The following is a 9,078-nucleotide window of genomic DNA, read 5'->3' on the forward strand; positions in this document are numbered from 1 at the left end:
AATACGCTTCTATACTCCTAAACGTGTTTATAGCTGGGGTATTTTTTTATGTACTTTAAGAAATGGTGTATATATTCTTATTTCCCTAACCACAACTGGGAAACATTTTTGCTATTAAAAACACACACACAAGAAACTAGGTATGTGTGTATATATATATATATATATATATATATATATATATATATATATATATATATATATATATATATATATATATATATATTCTGTATTTATTTGTAAAATATGCAATATGTACGCAATTACAAAGATTTACATAAAGAAACCCCCGCCTCGAAAAAATACATAAGAATAAAAAAGTAAGAAAAACGAAATATTGCCTACCGGAAGTTATTCTGTTCGCGCGTGCGCAAATGAGCTGATGGTACGGATCGTGCTACCGGTACGGATGATCGGGTAGTGACAGTATGCATTTGTTTCCAGACGAAGAAAGTCCAATAATAGCATTTTCAGGTGCCAGTTGGCAGAGATCTTGACGGCAAGGAAAAGAAATATTCCAGACCATCCATCCATCATTCATTTTCTAACACGCTTATCCCCGCTAGGTTTATGGTCTGGAACTTCTCAGTGACCGATAGTGCGTTGCTAGGCAACAAGGAAGCGAGTATGCAAAGCATTCCGGGTAATGTAGTGGTTCATTACAACTATCAAAACGGACACTGAAGCCGGATAAACATGCATAGATAAAATTAAATAAATTCAAAACTCTTGATAAAACATTTAAACAAAAGTTTTTAACTTTTTCGGTTTTGTTAATCATGTTTTAGTTTGTCTTGGGATTTTTCTTTCCCTCCACCCCCCCCCCCCCCCCCCCTCCAGCCTAATGGAACAGTCCACGGTTAGAACGCTGCGTAAAGCGCGGTAACTAATCAGTTTGTCTTCAAGCCAGGGTCGAACTGGAAGAATTTTCAAAATTTTACCGTTTCGTTTAAATGGTAAGAGTGATCTTTAAGGTTTAAGTATATATTTTTAATGGAATGTAAGCTTGTACAGGCATTTCAGGCTAGATGAATCGTTGTTTATTATGGAGTCCAAAACGACACATTTAACTCGGCAGCAGCGCAGCGAAGATTTTAGTTAACTAACTGATTTTCCTGACATTTTTTAGGCCCAAAAAGACTTATTCAGACTTTATTTTTGTTCAACTGCACAAGGCGGAGGAGCACAAAGACTCTTCTACGGAGAAAAGGCTCCTTGTTTTGGTTTTTACACGTTGAAATTTGGACCTTTTTTTTTTTTAAGTCTTTTTAACTGTTCCTATGGAAACCAAACTACAAAAGAAGAACTTTGTGAGATGGTTACAAGGTTCGCTTCGCAGCCGAGAGGTCAAAGCGTCTCCATGTTGAAGTTCTGCTCACAGAGGGGGAGCGAAAAGCAGATCTGTCTTTTTCAGGCTGCAGCGTCTGGCCTTCTGTCCTCGGTGCAGACGGCTGAGACGAAAGGGAGACAGTTCAACAATCAAACGTTTTTAATGCATTATAGCAACTAATGGGGGTCACATCTAATCATTTCAGTCAGGGTAGACGAGAAAGCTAACAACTGTGATGAAACTGCTAAGAGATTTTGTCTTTAGTATTGTGAAGAGCCGGCAGTCTGGAAATAAGGCCGGGGGCTGCTGCTGGATTCAAGGCTTCACTTTGATTCACTGAACAGTCAAATTAATCATTTAGAAAAACAGTAAGGTTTGTGTGTGTATGTGTGTTTGTGTGTGTGCGTGTGTGTGTGTGAGGAGGCTCCCACGACCACGTTTATCCATGAGCGAAAAAGGATGGACCTCAGAAACACAGTTGCATATTTTGAATAAAAATAGATTCTTTTTTTAATTAAGAGTTGTCCGGTGTTTTTATGTTTCCTTCATCTTCGTCCAGTCGTTTCCTGTGGGCTGATATATTTATTGTGAATTTACGTTAGAAACATGGGACAGTTTGCATCAAAGACAAAATGTCTACACGCGCATCTATATTGATCGGAATAGGATTGAGAATGTATTTTGTTTCGGTAATTCATAAAAAAGAGAAAAAAAAAAGTCAAATTCACACAGCGGCTCATAAACATTTCCACCTCTGTTAAAATTCCAGGTTTTGTGATGCAGGAAAATTAGGCTTTGATCATTTCAAACTTTTTTTTTTTCCCCCCACTTGCAAACATGACAGTACAGACCAAAAGTTTGGACACACCTTCTCATTCAAAGAATTTTCTTTATTTTTTTATGACTATGGAAATTGTAGATTCACACTGAAGACATTAAAACTATGAATTAAAACATGTGGAATTATATACTTAACAAAAAAGCGTGAAACAACTGAAAATATGTCTTATATTCTAGGTTCCTCAATGTAGCCACGTTTTGCTTTGATTACTGTTTCGCACACTCTTGGCATTCTCTGGATGAGTTTCAAGAGGTAATCACCTGGAATGGTCTTCCTACAGTCTTGAAGGAGTTCCCAGAGATGCTTAGCACTTGTTGGCCCTTTTGCCTTCACTCTGCGGTCCAGCTCACCCCAAACCATCTCCATTGTGTTCAGGTCTGGTGATTGTGGAGGCAGGTCATCTGGCACAGCACCCTGTCACTCTTCTTTTGGTCAAATAGCCCTTACACAGCCTGGAGGTGTGTTTGGACTCATTGTCCTGGTGAAAAAATAAATGATGGTCCAACTAGACGCAAACCGGATGGAACAGCATGCAGCTTCAAGATGCTGTGGTAGCCATGCTGGTATAGTATGTGTCACCAGCAAAGCACCCCCCACACCATCACACCTCCTCCTCCATGCTTCACGGTGGGTACCAGGCAAAGACACGATGGTTGGAACCAAAGAATCTCAAATTTGGACTCATCAGACCAAAGCACTGGTTTCCACTGCTCTAATGTAGTCCGTGGGCCAGAATCTGTAGGACGTCTCCTTAAGAACTTTCGAATGAACTGTCAGGGGGCAACTTTCTTCCACCAGGATAAGTTGCTACACATAGCAGTGATCTCAAAACACCAATGTTCCCACGTTTTCACTTGCACATTAATAAGTTATAGCCGATAAAAAAAATCTAAACTGTGGCGCTCAGGTCCAAGAGGTCACGTTATATTCGATTTTTGCTGCTCAGCCAATCAGATTGCTGTATTGTCAGCCGAGCGAGTTTCATCAGTTTATCATGGGTGCACCCGTAAGATGTTTGTATGAGTCACTACCACTGAGCTATATAATACACTGGAGTGCTGATTTGCAGAAAAACTGAAGTCACTGGCTGCCATCTTGCTACTCCGTACTCTAACAGAATCCCACAGGATTTGGTTGCAACAACAAGCAGTTTCTGGCTGTGTGAAAACGTTTCACAGGTAATTCTACAGTCAGTGGATGTACTAACACTATCAACTACTAGGAAGTAGGTGCTGAAACTATTTTACATGTTATTTAAATATATTTATATGTATATATAAGTATGTGTATATGTATATCTGTATATATATGTATACATATATGTAAAATAAACTAAAATAAATATGTATACATATATGTAAAATAAACTAAATGTACGCTCTAATTCACCCTGTTTTGTCACGGTGTTTGGCAAGAACAGTCCTTTTGCCTACTGGCGTAACCCGGAAGTAGCGCGGACGTCACACGTAAACTACTCTAAAGCTTGAAGAATATTCGAAATGAAATACGCTTCTATACTCCTAAACGTGTTTATAGCTGGGGTATTTTTTTATGTACTTTAAGAAATGGTGTATATATTCTTATTTCCCTAACCACAACTGGGAAACATTTTTGCTATTAAAAACACACACACAAGAAAACTAGGTATGTGTGTATATATATATATATATATATATATATATATATATATATATATATATATATATATATTCTGTATTTATTTGTAAAATATGCAATATGTACGCAATTACAAAGATTTACATAAAGAAACCCCCGCCTCGAAAAAATACATAAGAATAAAAAAGTAAGAAAAACGAAATATTGCCTACCGGAAGTTATTCTGTTCGCGCGTGCGCAAATGAGCTGATGGTACGGATCGTGCTACCGGTACGGATGATCGGGTAGTGACAGTATGCATTTGTTTCCAGACGAAGAAAGTCCAATAATAGCATTTTCAGGTGCCAGTTGGCAGAGATCTTGACGGCAAGGAAAAGAAATATTCCAGACCATCCATCCATCATTCATTTTCTAACACGCTTATCCCCGCTAGGTTTATGGTCTGGAACTTCTCAGTGACCGATAGTGCGTTGCTAGGCAACAAGGAAGCGAGTATGCAAAGCATTCCGGGGTAATGTAGTGGTTCATTACAACTATCAAAACGGACACTGAAGCCGGATAAACATGCATAGATAAAATTAAATAAATTCAAAACTCTTGATAAAACATTTAAACAAAAGTTTTTAACTTTTTTCGGTTTTGTTAATCATGTTTTAGTTTGTCTTGGGATTTTCTTCCCTCCAACCCCCCCCCACCCCCCCCCCCCCCCCCCTCCAGCCTAATGGAACAGTCCACGGTTTAGAACGCTGCGTAAAGCGCGGTAACTAATCAGTTTGTCTTCAAGCCAGGGTCGAACTGGAAGAAATTTTCAAAATTTTACCGTTTCGTTTAAATGGTAAGAGTGATCTTTAAGGTTTAAGTATATATTTTTAATGGAATGTAAGCTTGTACAGGCATTTCAGGCTAGATGAATCGTTGTTTATTATGGAGTCCAAAACGACACATTTAACTCGGCAGCAGCGCAGCGAAGATTTTAGTTAACTAACTGATTTTCCTGACATTTTTTAGGCCCAAAAAGACTTATTCATACTTTATTTTTGTTCAACTGCACAAGGCGGAGGAGCACAAAGACTCTTCTAACGGAGAAAAGGCTCCTTGTTTTGGTTTTTTTACACGTTGAAATTTGGACCTTTTTTTTTTTTTAAGTCTTTTTAACTGTTCCTATGGAAACCAAACTACAAAAGAAGAACTTTGTGAGATGGTTACAAGGTTCGCTTCGCAGCCGAGAGGTCAAAGCGTCTCCATGTTGAAGTTCTGCTCACAGAGGGGGAGCGAAAAGCAGATCTGTCTTTTTCAGGCTGCAGCGTCTGGCCTTCTGTCCTCGGTGCAGACGGCTGAGACGAAAAGGGAGACAGTTCAACAATCAAACGTTTTTAATGCATTATAGCAACTAATGGGGGTCACATCTAATCATTTCAGTCAGGGTAGACGAGAAAGCTAACAACTGTGATGAAACTGCTTAAGAGATTTTGTCTTTAGTATTGTGAAGAGCCGGCAGTCTGGAAATAAGGCCGGGGGCTGCTGCTGGATTCAAGGCTTCACTTTGATTCACTGAACAGTCAAATTAATCATTTAGAAAAACAGTAAGGTTTGTGTGTGTATGTGTGTTTGTGTGTGTGCGTGTGTGTGTGTGAGGAGGCTCCCACGACCACGTTTATCCATGAGCGAAAAAGGATGGACCTCAGAACACAGTTGCATATTTTGAATAAAAATAGATTCTTTTTTAATTAAGAGTTGTCCGGTGTTTTTATGTTTCCTTCATCTTCGTCCAGTCGTTTCCTGTGGGCTGATATATTTATTGTGAATTTACGTTAGAAACATGGGACAGTTTTGCATCAAAGACAAAATGTCTACACGCGCATCTATATTGATCGGAATAGGATTGAGAATGTATTTTGTTTCGGTAATTCATAAAAAAGAGAAAAAAAAAAGTCAAATTCACACAGCGGCTCATAAACATTTCCACCTCTGTTAAAATTCCAGGTTTTGTGATGCAGGAAAATTAGGCTTTGATCATTTCAAACTTTTTTTTTTTTCCCCCACTTGCAAACATGACAGTACAGACCAAAAGTTTGGACACACCTTCTCATTCAAAGAATTTTCTTTATTTTTTATGACTATGGAAATTGTAGATTCACACTGAAGACATTAAAACTATGAATTAAAACATGTGGAATTATATACTTAACAAAAAAGCGTGAAACAACTGAAAATATGTCTTATATTCTAGGTTCCTCAATGTAGCCACGTTTTGCTTTGATTACTGTTTCGCACACTCTTGGCATTCTCTGGATGAGTTTCAAGAGGTAATCACCTGGAATGGTCTTCCTACAGTCTTGAAGGAGTTCCCAGAGATGCTTAGCACTTGTTGGCCCTTTTGCCTTCACTCTGCGGTCCAGCTCACCCCAAACCATCTCCATTGGGGTTCAGGTCCGGTGATTGTGGAGACCAGGTCATCTGGCACAGCACCCTGTCACTCTTCTTTTTGGTCAAATAGCCCTTACACAGCCTGGAGGTGTGTTTGGACTCATTGTCCTGGTGAAAAAAATAAATGATGGTCCAACTAGACGCAAACCGGATGGAACAGCATGCAGCTTCAAGATGCTGTGGTAGCCATGCTGGTATAGTATGTGTCACCAGCAAAGCACCCCCCACACCATCACACCTCCTCCTCCATGCTTCACGGTGGGGTACCAGGCAAAGACACGATGGTTGGAACCAAAGAATCTCAAATTTGGACTCATCAGACCAAAGCACTGGTTTCCACTGCTCTAATGTAGTCCGTGGGCCAGAATCTGTAGGACGTCTCCTTAAGAACTTTCGAATGAACTGTCAGGGGGCAACTTTCTTCCACCAGGATAAGTTGCTACACATAGCAGTGATCTCAAAACACCAATGTTCCCACGTTTTCACTTGCACATTAATAAGTTATAGCCGATAAAAAAATCTAACTGTGGCGCTCAGGTCCAAGAGGTCACGTTATTTCGATTTTTGCTTGCTCAGCCAATCAGATTGCTGTATTGTCAGCCGAGCGAGTTCATCAGTTTATCATGGGTGCACCCGTAAGATGTTTGTATGAGTCACTACCACTGAGCTATATAATACACTGGAGTGCTGATTTTGCAGAAAAACTGAAGTCACTGGCTGCCATCTTGCTACTCTCCGTACTCTAACAGAATCCCACAGGATTTGGTTGCAACAACAAGCAGTTTTCTGGCTGTGTGAAAACGTTTCACAGGTAATTCTACAGTCAGTGGATGTACTAACACTATCAACTACTAGGAAAGTAGGTGCTGAAATATTTTACATGTTATATTAAATATATTTATATGTATATATAAGTATGTGTATATGTATATCTGTATATATATGTATACATATATGTAAATAAACTAAAATAAAATATGTATACATATATGTAAAATAAACTAAATGTACGCTCTAATTCACCCGTTTTGTCACGGTGTTTGGCAAGAACAGTCCTTTTGCCTACTGGCGTAACCCGGAAGTAGCGCGGACGTCACACGTAAACTACTCTAAAGCTTGAAGATATTCGAAATGAAATACGCTTCTATACTCCTAAACGTGTTTATAGCTGGGGTATTTTTTTATGTACTTTAAGAAATGGTGTATATATTCTTATTTCCCTAACCACAACTGGGAAACATTTTTGCTATTAAAAACACACACACAAGAAAACTAGGTATGTGTGTATATATATATATATATATATATATATATATATATATATATATATATATATATATATATATATATATATATTCTGTATTTATTTGTAAAATATGCAATATGTACGCAATTACAAAGATTTACATAAAGAAACCCCCGCCTCGAAAAAATACATAAGAATAAAAAAGTAAGAAAAACGAAATATTGCCTACCGGAAGTTATTCTGTTCGCGCGTGCGCAAATGAGCTGATGGTACGGATCGTGCTACCGGTACGGATGATCGGGTAGTGACAGTATGCATTTGTTTCCAGACGAAGAAAGTCCAATAATAGCATTTTCAGGTGCCAGTTGGCAGAGATCTTGACGGCAAGGAAAAGAAATATTCCAGACCATCCATCCATCATTCATTTTCTAACACGCTTATCCCCGCTAGGTTTATGGTCTGGAACTTCTCAGTGACCGATAGTGCGTTGCTAGGCAACAAGGAAGCGAGTATGCAAAGCATTCCGGGTAATGTAGTGGTTCATTACAACTATCAAAACGGACACTGAAGCCGGATAAACATGCATAGATAAAATTAAATAAATTCAAAACTCTTGATAAAACATTTAAACAAAAGTTTTTAACTTTTTCGGTTTTGTTAATCATGTTTTAGTTTGTCTTGGGATTTTCTTCCCTCCCCCCCCCCCCCCCCCCCCCTCCAGCCTAATGGAACAGTCCACGGTTAGAACGCTGCGTAAAGCGCGGTAACTAATCAGTTTGTCTTCAAGCCAGGGTCGAACTGGAAGAATTTTCAAAATTTTACCGTTTCGTTTAAATGGTAAGAGTGATCTTTAAGGTTTAAGTATATATTTTTAATGGAATGTAAGCTTGTACAGGCATTTCAGGCTAGATGAATCGTTGTTTATTATGGAGTCCAAAACGACACATTTAACTCGGCAGCAGCGCAGCGAAGATTTTAGTTAACTAACTGATTTTCCTGACATTTTTTAGGCCCAAAAAGACTTATTCAGACTTTATTTTTGTTCAACTGCACATTTACGATGCACATTTGAGCGAAATTTATTTTTTAAAATCGTTCTAACGTCTCTCAACGGTTAAATTTCCCGCCGTTAATGCAAACAGTCACGTGATCCGGGAACCCGTTAGAGCCACTGAGCTATCGTACTGGTAGCACGATCCGTACCATTAGCTCATTTGCACACGCGCGAATGGAATAACTTCTGGGTCGCCAAAAAATAATGTAATTACGGTACTGAAAATACTTATTTCTATACTTCAGTGTTTCCCCCAGGAATTTGCTTAGACAAGGCGGTGAGTTGTCGGCCGGAACAAGTTTTGCGCGGGGGGGCGTCTGCATCGATGCAGACGCCGACGGTGAAGTCGACCTACTTCTCGCTCAAAGTAGCCATGTATTTTTCCTGTTTTTTTTTTTTAACGTCAAATAAACATGCAAGCATATTTTTTTTTTGTAACATTGGCGAGGCGGTGGCCGGGAAAACACTGTACTTAATCATTAAAGAATGCTACCTATATTGTATAGAAAATCTTTAAGATTTTTCTGAAGACACTGATGGACCCCTGTCTACCCTTGTTAAAG

This window comes from Fundulus heteroclitus, chromosome 11 (genome assembly GCF_011125445.2).
Source record: "Fundulus heteroclitus isolate FHET01 chromosome 11, MU-UCD_Fhet_4.1, whole genome shotgun sequence".
In the NCBI taxonomy this organism is placed as follows: Eukaryota; Metazoa; Chordata; class Actinopteri; order Cyprinodontiformes; family Fundulidae; genus Fundulus; species Fundulus heteroclitus.